The 17,792-nt window shown below is 37.8% G+C and overlaps 1 pseudogene; it reads right to left on the reverse strand.

Annotated features, from left to right (window-relative positions):
* Positions 1 to 16,090: 16,090 nt before the first annotated feature.
* On the reverse strand, positions 16,091 to 17,394 carry LOC114491970 (annotated as a pseudogene).
* Positions 17,395 to 17,792: the final 398 nt, after the last annotated feature.

Below are 17,792 nucleotides of genomic sequence, written 5' to 3' on the forward strand. Positions count from 1 at the left end.
CACTGAATTTCAAGTTAGAGGAAGGAACTTCAATTATCTTTTGAAATTTTGGAAACAAAATATCTCCTTCAGGAAATTCTATGGCAATTGCTTCAATCTATTGGGAGAAAAAAAAGGAAGCCAGTCATTGTGACAAGCTAGTGCTGACTATTATTTCTCTATTTCTTTCTTTCCTGTTCTGGGAAATTTACAGTGTAACAATTATTTTCATTAACATTTCAAGTACTCCTACAAAACTATATCTAATTTAAAAAAATATTTAAAACAATGTGCAATTTTTTAAAGATCCCCAAACTAAGTCAATACTATTTAATTCAATCAGTATTTATTAAGTTCCCAACATGTATGGAATATTTACAAGAGACACAAAAATCAATATGACAGTTGCTGACCTCAAAGAACTTGCAGTCTCACTGGAGCTATTTCTAGTTTTTACTTGCTTTTATGCATATCCTTGTAGTTGTTAATGGTTTTATTATCTTCACATTCTGCAAATATGCTTGCTGCAAAAATTTGTAAATGCTTCCTTTTTACTGCTGTAGAGGGAGAGTTTTTAAAAGCCCATCACTTTTGGAAGGAAATAACATACCTCTAACACTGATGTTATCAGGAATCTTTGCCTGCATTTTTAAAAGATCTTTACATGATGTTTACTTCCTGTGTGTGATATTATCAATTTCTGCACTGCTTGCAGTAGCTAAGGTTAAACCCTATTCATTTTGTTTCACTGTGGTTAGGCTATTTAACTTGTTCATGCTTCCTTGTGTGTGCTTACAAGAAATCTACAATATTAACAAATCTTGAAAATGTTTTGAGGACCTAGAGCCATAATTTAATAAAGAGATATTAATTTGTTCTGTCTTTTTTTCCTGTAATTTATCCAGATTTGCTTTCGGGGCCACCCTTTATCAGGCATACACTCATATAGATGTCTGCCTTAAATCTTAGCCCCGTGACAGACAAAAACAGACAGAAAGTAAGAGTAGAAGAGGCAGAGAGGGAGAGTCATCCCCATACTAAGGAAGAAATAAAATTAAATCAGATAAAATAATCTGAATGATAATACTGACTATGTATTTATGAAAAACTAAAAATATAAAGATACTTTTAAATATTTCAGAAGCTCAGGCATATGATCTGGCCAAGAAGGACTAAGAATAAAAACCTAATCTCCTGCTACAAACAATTTAAAAACTGGACCAAAATACAAGAAACAAATATTTTAGGAATTGGGCAACAGGAAGCATAGAACAGAGAAAAAGGAAACAAATTATTTTTACAACTACTTAGGTTTTACAACTTCAAGTCATTTCTAGGCTGTGGAACAGGAAGAAGGAGCACAAACATGGTCTGATGATGATCTCATAAATTGTGAAGACAGAGACTGGTATTCAGGGAGACTGAGTTGGCGGGAATTAATGGAACAAAAAACTTTAAATTATGGAGCTATGCTGAAAAAGAACCCCAAAGGAGCTTAACTGTTTGCTAGAAAGTTTAACACTTTTTAAGGTATAAAACACAGCCAGTCTTCAAAAATGTAAAATTCATATCCAATATCCAATAAGAATTACTAGACATTCAAATAAGGAGAAAATGAAAACTATAGTCAGGAATGCATTAACTATGGAAGACATGAAAATGTACTGCTCAGATGTCTTGCAGCAGGGAGCAGCATGCTGGCATTCTAGGGCCACTTTTGGTGGTGAGGGCACACTGCACTGAGGCTGCTCACAACCCAAGCCTGAGCATGGTGAGGCCACGAACGTGGGTTCTTCTAGCAAACTCTGGGATGCCTCTAATAAGTGACTTTGGCTGAAACTCTCCCCATGGACCTTTTGAAGCTTTTTGGGAAATACACTGTGGTCCAAGATTTTTCTACTTTCAATTTATTTCTCCTTCTGTAGATGTCAGATCTGAATCATGGTCTAAAACCTAGCCACACCTTCTAGTCCTCCCTCCACCATTAAATCTCTTATACACCTAAATTCCATCATGGCATTTACTTTTTGTCAGATACAAACTAACACAAGGGCACTAGGAATTGTGCAAGTGAACAGTGGTAATATGGGGATTTGGGACTGGGTTATTTATTGAAGGGCAGATAAAATAGAATCAATCCTGAACAATGGGTTGGGCATGAACAGTCTATGGCACAAGGTAGTGGCAGGATTGATAATTTCACCAACGTTGAGCTAAGAAAAAACGTACTGGTGGAGAGAAATACCCTTGTAGTTTCATTGAGTTATTTAAAAAATATGAGGAAAAAAATCCCTACAAAGATAGCAGAGTTGACTGTTCACTGATGAGTTGTATTTATGCTACATAAAGGGACCATTATGCTGATGAGGGTTGTTACTAAGCAATTACACACAAGTGTGAGACCAGAAGGCCTCATTTGTAGCTTTCAAAGAGATCCTTCTATCCTACAGTGGAAGAACAGACGTAGATGGGTGTGCTAAATGTCTGATACTTAGGATTGCAGAGTTCTAGAGTTGTTGGAATGCTCATCTGAGGCTGATCTATTATGCTAATATCAGAGCTCTACCTGAGAAAGTCTAGGACCAACCCTTAAATATGGGATGAGACCAGTCATTGGGTACCACTGAGGATATACCGAGTGTGTACTCACCCTCTTCTCACTGAACCTTCAGAGGTACACTGCTCTTTTTAGCAGGAGCTAGTACTTCTACATTGGACAATAATACACAGAATTCTCCCTTACAATGTGCTCCTAGAAGGAGCTGCTCTTAGCTTCTCTCTTGCCTGCCATGCTGATAGGTATTTGATCAAGAGGGCTGGAATGAAAGATAAAATAAGTGAAAAATAAATAATTGGGTGTACTTTCTAGTATGTTGAATTTATCTTTGCATGGACCATAGAGGGTGGGACAAGCTCACTGTTAGGGTTGCTCTTAGAAAAGCAATGGTTGACACCGAGTGAAGCGGAAATGTCGGAATTCCCCTGGCATATACAGAAGAAAGAAGACAGATGCTGAGGGAGTGACATGGCTGGACTGGTATGTAAAACCAGAAGACCCATCCAAGGGTTATTTCCATAGGAGGGCACAGAGGACACTTTCTTCAAGTCCTTTAGGAATGTGACAGTGGGAGATGGGAGAGACACAGGTATCCCCAGGTTCTGTGGTAGTTTACTACACAGGATGTGGCTGGCGATAGGAGAGGTTAATATACACAAGGACATAGGGGCCCTGAAGTAATGGAGGCCAGGAGGTGGCACTTCGTCATCAGAAATGAGGAAGCTGCAATTACCTTAATTACTAGCAAGACAAAAGGGGAAGCCAATGGGACTTGTCCCTCAGGAAATTATGGAGATGGTTAGTAGAGCATGGCATCCCTCGGGGCAAAATAGTTTGGCAATCAAGAAGCAGACTACTTAATTAACATCTATAACTAAAAAGATGCAAGAATAGAGGAGCAGTTAAGCCAAGGATGATCAGCCTGATGAAAAGTAACCACCCCTTGATCAGCTTCTGAACCTGAGCCAATTTTCAGACCAAGAACCCATTGACTGAAAAGAGGGCTGAGTCCACAGGAGGGAATACTCTTAACTCCACAGCATATGTAGGCTGTAGTATTCACACATTTCTTCCCCAAAGGGATCTAAGGCCATTTACTTGGGTGACCATGCATTAGGGAAAAGGGATATATTAGTTTCCTTTAGGTGTTTTGTTTTCCATAACGTACCACAACAAACCTAGCTTAAAATGATGTTAATTTATTATTTCACAGTTCTGTAGGCTCAGAAGGCCAACACAATGTGGTTCAGTTGATTCTCTTTAAGGTCTGATAAGGCCAAACTCAAAGGGTTAATGTTGTTGCATTCCTTTCTAGAAGCTCTTTTTTTCTGGAAAAGAACATGCTTGCATATCACTAAGACTTTTAGCAGAATCCATTTATTTATAGTAGTGGTGCTCAGGCCCCCTTTTTCTTGATGGCTGTCAAACAAGAGATTCTTTTAACTCTTTCAGGCAATATTTGATCCTTATCATGTTGCCCTCTCCATCCCTAAACCAGTAACAGTGCACTGAATGCTTCTCACACTTAAAAGTCTCTTAACTTCTTATGGATCGCTCTGACTCCAGCTGGAGAATGCTTTCTGCTTTTAATGGTGTGTGTGATTGGCTTGGGCCCACCTGGGTAAACCAGACTAACTACCCTATCCTAAATCCCATACATCCGCAAAGTCACTTTTGCCATACAATGAAACATATTCACAGGTTCTAGGTAATAGGGCATGAGTATCTTTAGGGGTCCATTCTGCTTATTACAGAAAAATGCCCAGACTTTTGAGGACCTAGAAATACAAGGTCTAAGTTGATTTTGATAGAGAAAGATTCAAAAAATCATCTTTGTTTTTTTATTAAAATGGAGGCTTAGAGAGGTCAGGTAATAAATGGAGTCTTGAATAAAATCAGCTCATGGTAGGATCTCTGGGTCCACAGATTCACCCAAAAGTCATTTTCCATATCTATCAGTATAGACTTTCTATAGCTAGTAGTTGAAGCAACATTCACATTGCCTGTGGACTACCATAGTGGGACCCTGGGTGAGAACTGTAATGTCTTTGTTGTTGTTTTTAGATGAGTGGATAAAAAAAGCTGTGGCACATTTGCACAATGGACTACTACTCAGTCACAAAAAAAAGAAGGGAATCTTACCCCTTTGCAACAGCATGGATGGATCTGGTGAACATTATGCTAAATGAAATAAGCCAGTCAGAGAAAGACAAGTAACATATGATTTCATACATGGAAACTAATGAATGAAATGAACTAAGAAGCAAAATAGACACAAACTAGATAGAGAGCAAACTGACAGCTGTGGGGGACAGGGGACTGGGTGTGAGGGGAAGGGATTGAGCAAAATACAAAAGGGAGAAAAAACTCATGGACATGGACAAGAGTATAGTGATTGCCAATGGAGGGGTGGGGAGGGGTTAGGTGGGAAGGATATGGGGGGATAAATGGCAATGAATGAAGATTTAACTTGGGGTGGTGAACACACAATACAATACAGAGGTGATGTGTTGTAAAATTGTTCCCCTTAAAACTATACTTTTGTTAACCAGTGTCATCCCAAGAAATTCAATAAAAAGGAAAACAACAGCACAAAAGTACCCCCCCCCAAGTAACATTTTAACAGAATGGCAGAGATTAGTCAGACTATTAATATACCTAAAAGGAGTAGAGGTCCTTATCATACCTATTAAATTTTCCAGTCTTGTCCCTGAAGAAATTGGATGATCCTGGCAAAATGACTATAGATTAGATCAATGTCAAGCAAATAATGGACCATATAACATTTATAACATCTGTTCTTCCACCTTTTTTGGCTAGGAGAGATTAATAAGTTCCTGGGTCCATGTTATGTAGCTGTTGATTTGGGAAATTTATTATTTCTTACTCTAAATTAAAAAGTAGATCTGAAATACAGGGTCTGGCAGATGTAATGCCACTGCATGTGGTTGGTAGGGTACATGAATGTCTCTCACAGGATGGACAGCAATTTGAACATTTCCCCTAAAATGTCATATGGTGTGCTTGAGTGTGATATTGTTATGTTACAGAATTACATGCTTATGATTTTGTAAAAAATATTTTTATGTAATAAAAAAGGGACTTTTTTGTGCTGGGTCCTATAGTTTGTATTAATGTAGGGTACACAACAATTTTCATTTTCAGTTTTGCCTCTAGACTATTTTAACACTCTCCCTTCATTACATTATAGTCTGAGAGATCTGAACTGTTTGACCACCCTACCAATCTCCATACTGACTCATTAAACTTGTGGTATCACGCCAAAGAGATGGGGGGAGTAAGAGGTGGCCAGTGAACTAGAGTACTTGGGAAGGCATGTGCAGCAGAGACTGGAAAAAAATATTGTAGTTTCGGGGACCTGCTTCTTCAGTGAAAACATTAAGGGTCTAGTGGTCAGGGAACAGTGAAATTGACTAAAAATAAAAGATAAATTTCTGTATCTTGCATGCTGTTGCACCAGAAAAGTGAAGCATGGTACTTAGTCCATCTCTTTGTGTTCTATAAGCATCCCAAATATTCTACAGACATTAAAGGCATAATAATTGAATATTATAAACAATGTTATTTGAAAACCTAGCCAAAATGGAAAAATTCCATGAAAGACACAAATTATCAAACCTGATTAAAAAGGAAACTGAAATTACAAATAATTCTATATCAAAGAAAATTTTGTAACTATCTTCTCTGACAAAAATCTTCCAGACCCAAATGGCTTTACTAGCAGTTGTAACATCTAAAAAGACATTATGGCCCTGGCTGGTGTGGCTCAGTGGACTGAGTGTCAGCCTGAAAACCAAATGGTCACTGGTTCAATTCCCAGTCAGGGCACATGCCTGGGCTGTGGGCCAGGTCCCCAGTAGGGGGCACGTGGGAGGCAACCACACATTGATATTTCTCTCCTTCTCTTTCTGCCTCCCTTCTTCCTCTCTGAATCCTTAAATAAATAAATAAAATCTTTTTAAAAAAGACATTATGAAGAATAATGCCATTTCTACAACAAAAGGATAACTTCCCTAATTACTTCATGTGGCAAGCATTACTCTGGCCCCCAAATTACAAAAAGACATTGTATTAATTCCCTACAGCTATCATAACCAAGTACCACAGACTTATTGGTTTAAAAAACAGAAATTAATTCTTTCACAATTCTGGAGATAAAAAGTTTAAAATTAAGGTGTTGCTGGGGCCATGCTGTCTCCAAAGTCTATAGGGAAGAATCTTTCCTTAACTCTTCCAGCTTCTGGTAGTTCCTTGGCTTTCAGCTGGAATACTTCAATTTCAGCTTCTGTTATTACATAGCATTTCCCTCAGGTATCTGGGTCAAAATTTCCATCTTCTTATAAGGATACCAGTCATATTGTATCAGGGCCCTCCCTAATGACCTCATCTCAACTTGATTAGTTGTGTTATTGTCTTTGGGAAGATACAAAGATTTCTTAGTTGTGAAACAGAAATAATGAATTATTAAAAATTAATAAATTGGACTTCATGAAAATTAAACTCTTCTGAAAAGGCAAGTCACAGATTGGGAGAAAACATTTGCAACAAACCTGGGTACAAAGTGCCTACATCCATAATATATAAAGGATACTTACAGTTCAGTAATAATAAGGCAAATAATCAAATATATATGTATGTTTTTAAATTTTTATTGAATGTATTGATGTGACTGGTTAATAAAATAATACAGGTTTGTTTGTTAAAATAAACATATATGTTTAAAATATATACTTCTAAAAAACTTGTGAGCAGGCTAAACTTGCCAATGTTCTTCACATTAGAAGTTCAATTTCAATACAGTAAATGAACTTGTGAAAACAGTTTGTCTCTTAGGAGATCAGGAGTGTTACAGATGGAAACAGGGAGCTTTGCTTGGGAGGTTAGTGGTACAACCTGGGAATTACTGCAGGACCAACAAGTAAGTGTTGTGTATGACTACAAGCAATGTAGAGCCTCTACACAATGGTTTTAGAGCCTGCACATTTGTCATAAAGCTCCAAGTCCCATCAGTAAGTTGATCTATATGGTCACACTTCTTTGATGTCTTCTGGGAACTTAATCACTCTTCCTCTCTTCTTTGTGCCTTCTCTCCTTACCTCCATATGCATGATGCACAGTCTCTCTGTACGGGTGTCCTAGTGGCTAAGGAACTTCTTCCCTACTAACAACTCTGCCCTACCTTTTATTAAAGTATTTTCTTAATGTCTGAAGGGAAGTCATATGGAAGAGGATGCCCCATGATCATGCACAGGATTTTCAAATAAAATATAAGCCAATATTTTTCTAGCATCAACTCTCATTTCCCTAGCATACTTGGCTCCTGCAGTAAGCAAATTGAGAATTCAGGATGAAAAAATGTTCAGGAAGAACCACTCTTTAGGCCTCTGTTCTCTCCCCTTTCTGCTCTCCTTTCTATGTCTCTCCACCTTCCAGCCACATATCCATACCTTCTGTTCTGTTGACGATCCAAAGTAGATCCCATCAATCTTCTTGTTTCTTTAGTACTCCTCAACTTCACTCCACTGCTTTGGCAAATCCTCTGACAACCACACCTATAATCTGGTTTCCTGGGAGACAACCCTTCTTGTTCCTTGAAAACTCCAGTTACCATTACATACACAGTGACTACTATTCTCACCTCTTATAGACTGCGTATTCATTGGTTCCAAAGAAGCAAATAAGTCAAAGTTTCTCCTTATATATTCAACATACTCATAGTTGTAGTTAAAAGCATTTAGAAACAGCTATAGCTTTGTCCTAATATTTTTATTTTTCTAATAATATAAAAATATCACAAAAATACAGTTAGCCATCACTTCTTTTTTATTTCTTTGCAATTTTCCTTCTTTATGTCATTACTCTCTGAGGAACTTTGATTCTGCTTGTGTTCCCAATTTTAATCGATACATTTTAATGGATTAGAACTTTTCTTTCCATTAACTCTAGTTTTATTGTAACAGAGTCTGGAGAATTTCTAAGGGTACTACTACCTTAGTGAGATTATTGTGGGTCAGAGTTGATGTTCAATTACATTTTACTCTTCTTGGTTCTCTTATATTAGATCAGTAACCTCATGCCACCTATTGTTTAGAAAGACCATTGTTATCAAAGTTGGGAGGGAGAAGTTCTTAAAATTAAATAGCTCATATTTTGTGTTATAATATGAAAATTTCTCAATCCACAGCTTGTGGACAGAAAGCCAGATTATAGCACTTTATCTGAGATATTATAGAAGCTCAGTAATAACTATTGCATTGTCATTAGATATTTTCACCACGCTTGATAGGGGATGCCTTATTTTTAATTTGAAAGATAGATTTGTATCAAATAGCTATTAAAGGTGAATAACACAAGAGATTACATAACACAAGTGTTTTTTTTTAAATTATGTATCCAAGGAACATAATTTTACTGGTCAAATTATGTACTTGATCAAAAGAGCTAAGAGAGTTTCTTAGCTTGATTTCCCAAGAAGGCAAAACCAAAGCAAGGGGTCACTGTGCAGTTACTTTACAGGGAGGACGATTCCATGGAGGAGGGGTGAAGAACAAAAGAGGTAATTCAGAGAAGGAAGTGGAGTCAAAATAGAGCAGTGGTATTGAACTGACTGCAGTACATGGGCACCTTGGGGATGCCTACAAATTGCATCTCTTGACCTTTCCTGGGGAGGGAAGGGAGAAACAATTCATTCATTGGTGCTTGACATAATAGTTCCCCATACTTGCAGTTTGTGCATGCAATGTATGGGAACTGAGCAGAGTCCTGTGCTATCATCAGCACACAGACCTAGGATAGAAGCCAGAGATGCATGGATGGGTAGAACGTGGGGGCATCATCCAGTTGCATTGGGTAAATTTGGTGAAAACACATGGAGCACTGGAACAAAAATGCCAAGAGAAGGATAATTGGTATCTGATTGAAAAGGTCTTTATTCCTTCGGCAAACATATGCCATCTAAACACATCCTCATGAATGTGAGACCTTGTGAGCATAGCCTCTGCACTGAAGACAACTTCCTTCTTATTAGACTTATCTCCCCATTGCATGTAGCTGATGGGATTTCTGCTAACAAAGACTGATGCTTGGGGGACATTCTAAGATGGATGGAGAGGCTTGTGGTCCATACTTGTAGAGGAAAGAATGTATGGGTATGCCTGGAAGTACAATTCTTCTCTCCTTGATTGCTTTCTTGGGAGTAATCTTTATGGAGAATTTCTGCCTTGTTACAAGGCTCATTCACGAATGTGAGGGCTGTGTATTGCACACTTGGGAGTGGCCAAGGCAGCTAGTAGTGTAGCTGCCAACATTATAACTGACAGAAACAGGATGCTCTGAATCAGCGCCCCTGTGAGGATGTGCAGAATTGATTGAGGAGGATAAAAATATGATGAAAATAATGTTAAGAAACAAGTCCTGGTTGATGGGTCAATATTGATTTCAATTTTTTTTAAAAAATCACTCAGATATATAGATATTACTTTATTTACTTAAAGCATATTGCTATATGCTTACCTCATTTTCAGAAGGGAAAATTGAGTAACAGAAAAGTTAAACATAAGTTAACTTTCTGTTTAATTTAGTTTTATCCCTTGAATAGAATCCAGTCAGATTTTTACCTTTTCAGGGGAAGCTGAGCTTCATTATAAAAGCTATCAATGCTTTTTCCAGCAAAGTACAGTTTGTGAAGTAATCTTATGTATACAGTGCACATATACAAGATTGCATAAAATTTTAGACCCTTGAAACCTCTTTCTCTAATAAAGGCAAAAACAAAAGAATAATCCTACATGGTTTGTTATGAAAGTGTGAATAAGGATTAACTTTAAGCAAACCTATTTCCTCAAAAGAATTTTGTGCTTATTTTCTAACAAAATAGGTAAATTATCCATAATTCTATTTATTATTTTCAGGAAATTACTGAATTTTGTATACAGTTTTCTCTTTATGGAAAAATTAATGCAGTTTGGAGGAAAATCATGAAATATGAGAATTTCAGGAAGGAAAGGACATACGATTAAAGGTTAGTAGAGCTGTGAATTTCCCAATCTGGGGAAAAGAAAGCTAAAGCAGGCATGACAGCTTCTGAAATAAGCTAAGGAATATTACCAGGAGGATAGGGACTGATTCTCACCAATCAGCACAAGCAGAGCAGGAAGTAATGGGCTTAAATTGCAGCTGGGAAATTTAAGTTAAATATAAGAAAACTTCTAACCATGAGAACAATTAAGCAATGGTGTAAATTGTCAAGAGAAATAATGAATTCACCTTTGCTAATAATATTCATAGAAGCACTTGACACTCACCCATCAGGGATAAGTTAGAAATAATAAAAATCAATTCTACCAACATTCTGGGAATAGATTAGGTAATTCAAGAGGGAATATTTCTCAAAATTTTCGCCATGTACAAAAATAGACTCAATAGAAAGAGTAGTTTTTAGAATGTTTAAGAGGAACAAAATATTAATTCTACAAATAGTTATTAGTTTTCTACCACATACAAAATTCAAAGTTAGTCTCCAGGAAGAAATAAAATAAATCCCAAATGGTTCAAGCCCTTAAATTCCTTATTTTCTGATAAACTATTGCTCCCCCCCAGTTTTAAAGAAATTTTTAATCCTTATTTGGGAAAATATTTTGGCCTAGTAAAATTACAGTAATTGATACAGATATAAAATATACACATTATAAAGTAAATGCAATACAGCCCTGGCTGGTGTGGCTCAGTGGATTGAGATCCAGCCTATGAACCAAAATAAATGCAATATAAATTAAAGGGAGTAAGATGAAAGTAAAATAAATCTTATTTCAAAATATTTTGCTAATTGGCTAATTGTGGTACCTTCCTCTATTATTTGCTTATTAATTAAAACCATAATCACTAATTAGGCCAATTTCATATTTAACAATGACAATTATTGCCCTTTATATCAAATCATCTGCTTGATCATTTTAAGGTTCTTGGCTGACTTCTTGTCACATCTGATTAGATTGTCATTATTTTAACCTGTGGCTGAGAAAGAAACAGGAGAGCTGTCAGCTCTGCACCTTCAGATTGTTTTCTGTGCTATACTATTGTTCGTGTTACTTTAAATCTGTGATTTTTCTACAGAAATCTTTTTAAGCCTGTGGTTCCTTATGTGAGGTTTGTTTCATTGGAACTAGATAATACAAGCAATAAGACTACTTAACTGACCCATGTTGGCTGTAATATACATTAATTCTTTAAACAGCAAATGCCTGCATGGAGGTATACTCATCAGTTCCTGTCTAAACTGGGCAGATCCTTCTCTTTCCTCAGAACCACATATTCTAAAGATGATCTGTGACCTTAGAATTTGTGCAATGAAAGATGGTACATCTGTCAATGTATAAACTGAATACTGGTAAAGCTTAATGATGTTCACAGGTAAAATAATAGAAATTGGCTGCTGCTTTCCAAATTATAGCAGACTAGATTACTCTAAAAGCTTTTACATACAAATCAATTTAGATTTTAAATAAAAGGATATATATAATAAAAAAGAATAACATTTCTAGAAGGTGTGAAGTACAAGAAATATTGGTGTGCAAAGGTACTGTTGAGCTATCAACAGTAAGCTATCAACTTTTTATACACTGTAAGTCTAAATATAGATATATGTTTTTATAAATATATAGAATTTTATAGAATATAAAATATATAGAAAAAATATAGATATATATTTTTATAAATATAAAAAGTAATGACAATACCTCATGTGTGAGGTTAAGTAGAAGGCAACAGAGAACTAAAATACTAAACAATAATATAAACTGATTTCAGACTAATGAAAATTCAAATATTAAAGTTGAAATATTCTCAGTTTTTATATTTTTAGCAGAAGTGACAATAAAGGGATTTTTTAAATATTAAGAATGCACAGCAAATATTTTCAAAGCTAGCCAGCAATAAAATATTACTGCTAGATAGAGGCAAATGGTATAATGGAAAAAAATAAATCAATGCAATCAATGAAGAAAGGAAAAGAAAAGGAAGAGGAAACAAGAAAAAAGGTGGCATAAAAAAGTAGAACAGATAAAAACACAAAATAAGAAAGTAGAAAAAAATGTATCAGCAGTCACAATAAATGTAAATAAACAAGCTATTAAACTCACCAATTAAAATACTGATGTTACGACTTCCGGCAAGATGGAGGCATAGGTGAATACATCGTATCTCCACACACAACCAAGATTAGAACAACAACAATTTAGAGGCAGAATAACACCTAGAACTGACAGAAAATTTATCTGAATGGAAGTCGGACAGCCAAGAAGTTGAAATAGACCCATTCATCCAGACTGGTAGGAGGGGTGGAGACCTGCAGCCGGGCTCAGGTTGCGGCGCGGCAATTGGGCGCATAAGACACTGGGAGCGCGTAAGGCGTCTGGGGTGCACAAGATTGCAGCGGGTGGACCCTGAGTACGCAAGCAGCAGCTGGCAGACCCAGTAAGGCCGCGATTGTGGAGCAGGGCAAAGCAGGCAACCAAGGATCCTAGGGAAGGGACTGAGGTCCCATGGAGAACGAAGCTACTGCCATTTTTTCCTCTTGACCCCGCCCCCACATACAACGTCACAATCTAGCGACTGGGGTGCCCAGCCCCGGTGGACACCTAAGGCTCCACCCCTCACCCTAACAGGAACAACCAGACCAAAAAAAAAAAAAAAAAAAAAAAAAGAAGAGAGAGAGACATTGCTTAAACAGAAGAACAAATCAGTGCCCCAGAACTCATCCTTTTGAGTGACTAAGAGATAGCTAACCTATCAGATGCACAGTTCAAAACACTGGTGATCAGGAAGCTCACAGAATTGGTTGATTTTGGTCACAAATCAGATGAACAAATGCAGGTTACCATAAAAGAAATGAAAGAAAATGCATAGGGAACCAGTAGTGATGGGAAGGAAACTGGGACTCAAAACAGTAGAGTGGACCAGAAGGAAGAAAGAAACAACCAAACAGGAAAGAATGGAGAAATAAGAATTCAAAAAAAATGAGGAGAAGCTTAGGAACCTCCAGGATATCTTTAAAGGTCCCAACATCTTAATTATAGGGGTACCAGAAGGGGAAGAGGTAGAACAACAGATTGAAAACGTATCTGAGAAATGATAAAGGAGAACTTCCCCATTCTGGCAAAGGAAATAGACTTCCAGGAAGTCTAGGAAGCTCAGAGAGTCCCAAACAAGTTGGATCCAAGAAGAAACACACCAAGGCACATCATAATTACATTAGCCAAGGTAAAAATGAAGGAGAGAATCCTAGAAGCAGCAAGAGATAAAGGGACAGTCACCTACAAAGGAGTTCCCATCAGACTGTCAGCTGATTTCTCAAAAGAGATCTTACAGGCAAGAAGGGGCTGGAAAGAAGTATTCCAAGTCATGAAAGACAAGGACCTATATCCCAGACTACTCTATCCCGCAAAGTTTTCATTTAGAATGGAAGGGCAGATAAAGTGCTTCTCAGATAAGGTCAAGTTAAAGGAGTTCATCATCACGAAGCCCTTACTTTATGAAATGTTAAAGGGACTTATCTAAGAAAAGAAGATTTAAAAAAACATGTGTAGTAAAAGGACAGCAAACTCACAATTATGAACAACCACACCTAAAGCAAAACCAAAAGAAACTAAGCAAACAAGTAGAACAGGAACAGAACCACAGAAATGGAGATCACATGGAGGGTTAGCAACAGGGAAATGGGAGGAGGAGAGAGGGGGAAAAGGTGCAGAGAATAAGCATAGATTGTAGATAGGAAATAGACAGGGGGTGGGCAAGAATAGTATGAGAAATGTAGAAGCTAAAGAACTTATAAGTATGACACATGGACATGAACTAAAGGGGGGGACAAGTGAGTGCGAGAGGGTGTGCAAGGTGGAGGGGAGTGAAGGGGGGAAATGGGACAACTGTAATAGCATAATCAATAAAATATATTAAAAAATACTGATGCTACTAAAATGTATAATATACCAACATCCACCAAAAACTGTTTGCCACGGATGCACCACCTAAAACATATAGGCAAACAAATATTTGAGTATAAATGGTGGGGGAAAAGGCAAGTAGTAGCCTAAAAATGTAGATGTGAATAATAATTTTTGGCTTGGGTCAAAAGCAATGTCAAGAAGGAAGAAACTCACTAACAATGATAAGATCTCGCTTCACTGGGAACAGATAACAACTCTAAATCTGGAGATACCTGATGATATTGCCTCAAACATATAAGGCAAAATTTGATGGAACCATTATGGAAATGAACAAAACCACTACTAGAATGGGAAATTTAAACATTGCTTACATTATGTGACATTATTTAATATGAATAACACATTCAACAAACCATTTTAGTGAACTTAAAAAGAGCTGCACTCAATAATTATAGAATACCTGCTCTTCTTCAAGTAACATGAAAAAATAAAGATTTCAAAACATACAGTCTATGGATACAAGACAATGAAATTAAGTTAGGAGTTAAAGACTTTTCAAATATTTAGGGAAAAACTGTTTATAAATAGCACAATAAATGAGTCAAAGAAGAAATCTTAATAGAAATCTGGAAACACTTAGAACTGGATCACACCAAAAGCTCTTGTGTGAGTTTGTCCGTTTGAGTCCTCTAAAAAGTAGACACTAGCACATAATTACATGTAGAAGAGCTGTTTTGGGGACATGCCTTTGAAGGATAAAGGCAGATGGAGCAGGGGTAGGCCATGGGAGCCTTCAGACTGAGGTGCAAGGCTGACATCTGTGAAGAGAGAAACAAATGGAAGGAGGATTGCAGAGGAAAAACTTCAGACAATTGCACAGTTCTGAGAAAGCCTGAGTCAAGCTAATGGGAGTCCTTACACCAGGGCTGTCCACCTGAGGAGGTCCACACCCAGCAAAACCGCCCTCCTCGGGCATTCTTGCTGAGCTCAGTCACTGGCTGTGAGCAGCCTGGGAAAGTGTCAACTATGATCCCAAAGCTCGTTCTTTTGGAGGTGATCTGAGTAGCACATGTCCATGGCCAGCACATACGAAACACACACACCAATCCTTCTGCAATTGAGTAATAATATTTTGAGGGAAATGTGTGGTAATAAGTACTTCTATTAGAATAAGAGCTTAAATTTAATGAGCTCTGTGTTCACCATAAATCAGAAAAAAAAAGTCAATAGAATAAACCTGAAGGAAATAGAAGCAAGAAGTGCACATTGAATACATATATTTAAAATAGCTTGTTAAAAAATTCTGTGATATATACAAACCATTGGCAAAATGGGTCAAGAAAAAAAGAAGCCATAACATATTAAGGATAAAAAGGAACTTAAGTGTAGTTACAGTCAACAGATAAAATCATAAAGGAATAAGATGAACAATGTGAATGATAATAAATATGAAAACCTAGATAAAATAGATAAAATTAACTAGAAAAATATAACATACTCAAAGTGACCCAAGATTAGTAATACCAAATAACCCAAACTAGTCTAGAAATTAAATGAATATTTTCTTTTCTTTTCTTTTTTAATTTATTTTTTGGTTGGCACCAGTGTTTATTTCAGGGAGAAGGGCTTAAGGGCCTTCATCTGCCCTTCACAGTCCCGGGGCTGCCAGCTTCTCACTTGGCCTTTGAGTTATAGAAATTGTGTCCTGCAAAGACAGCCTTGTCTCTGAGTGCCTCCTTCATCCTGACGAGCTGGTTGTATTTGGCAAGACACTCTGAGCATCAGGGAACACCAGCCTTGGTGCCTGGACGGATTTGGTAGTGGAGCCAATATGGTTGACTTTCAGCAGCAAACAGTTGCAGACCCTTTTCCCAATGGCCTGAGCAATCCTCTTGGGGTTGGTGACTGTGAGGTCATCTCCCACGATCTGGATGTCCACTCCCCCAAGAGGAACAATGTCCAAGCTGCCTGATTATCCTGGTCAAAGGGTTATTCAGTGGAGACCACAGGATAGTTTTTAATGAAGTTCTTGTAATGAAGCTCTCCCCCAGCTTCTCCCCAGTGAAGTGCCCTGAGGGGTCATCAGATGGCTAGAAGTCAAGATCATACTTCTCATTGCAATATAACTCAGATGCCGCCACATGCATACCACCACATGCATGATCACCACCTTGTATGGGTGGCCAGCTCCCTGGGTGGCCATCTTTAGGAGCTCCAGGGCCTCATCGTTCTCCAGGATGTTGGGTGCAAAGCCTCCCTCATCACCCACATTGCTGGCATCCATCCCATACTTGGCCTGATGTCCCCCTTGAAGAGGTGGTAGACCTTGGTACCAATGTGCATGGCTTTCTTAGAGGAGCTGGCTCCCAGAGGCAGATCATGAAATCCTGCCCAGCCAGCTTGTTTCCAGCATGGGAACCCCCAACTGGTCACATTGAAGGCAGGGACTGGGAGGACCAGGTCCAGGTCCCCAGCGAGATCTGCAATGTGTCAGTAGATTGGGACCCCGTTCTCAGCTGCTCCAGCCTTGCACACAGTCAGGGACACACCCAGGATGGCATTGGCTCCACACTTGGATTTATTCTCAGTCCCATCCAGCTCAATCATAAATTTGTCAACTTTTTCTTGATTCTCAATGCTTAGTTTCTTTTCCAGCAGGGTGGGACCCAGGATTTTGTTGATGTGTTGTTCCACAGCATCGAGGACACCTTTGCTCAGGTATCGAGATTTGTCTCCATCTCTTAGTACCAGAGCTTCATAGATACCTGTAGAAGATCCACTGAACACAGCTGCTTGGAATCAGGCCTTGGCTGTGTACAGGTCTACCTCCACTGTGGTACTGGCCCCGGAATCCAGGATTTCCCAAGGAAAGATATGTGGCATGGCTAAGGCTGGGGCCCTTGGGTGAGCTCAGAGTCTAGGTGGAAGCTGGGGCTGTGTCCTAACTCAATATTGTAAAAACTTCCTACCAAGTAAACAACAATTCCAAGTGATTTTTAGGTAAGTTCTGCCAAACATTTAGAGATATAATTATGCCAAATACATAACTTTTTTCTAGAATATACCAAATGGCAAACACTTTCTACCTCATTCTGTATAAGTACCTATAAAATTATAAATGTATATTATAAATAAATATTTGTATTACATAGTATAAGATTTAGTACCCAAAAATGTTTTTTCATTCATGAATATATATGTTAAATTCCTTTTTAAAACACATTTTATTTATTATGTTATTACAGTTGTCTCGCTTTTTCCCTCTTTACCCCGTCCGTCCAGTACCCCTCTTCCCT

The sequence above is a fragment of the Phyllostomus discolor genome, chromosome 1 (genome assembly GCF_004126475.2).
Source record: "Phyllostomus discolor isolate MPI-MPIP mPhyDis1 chromosome 1, mPhyDis1.pri.v3, whole genome shotgun sequence".
Lineage (NCBI taxonomy): Eukaryota > Metazoa > Chordata > Mammalia > Chiroptera > Phyllostomidae > Phyllostomus > Phyllostomus discolor.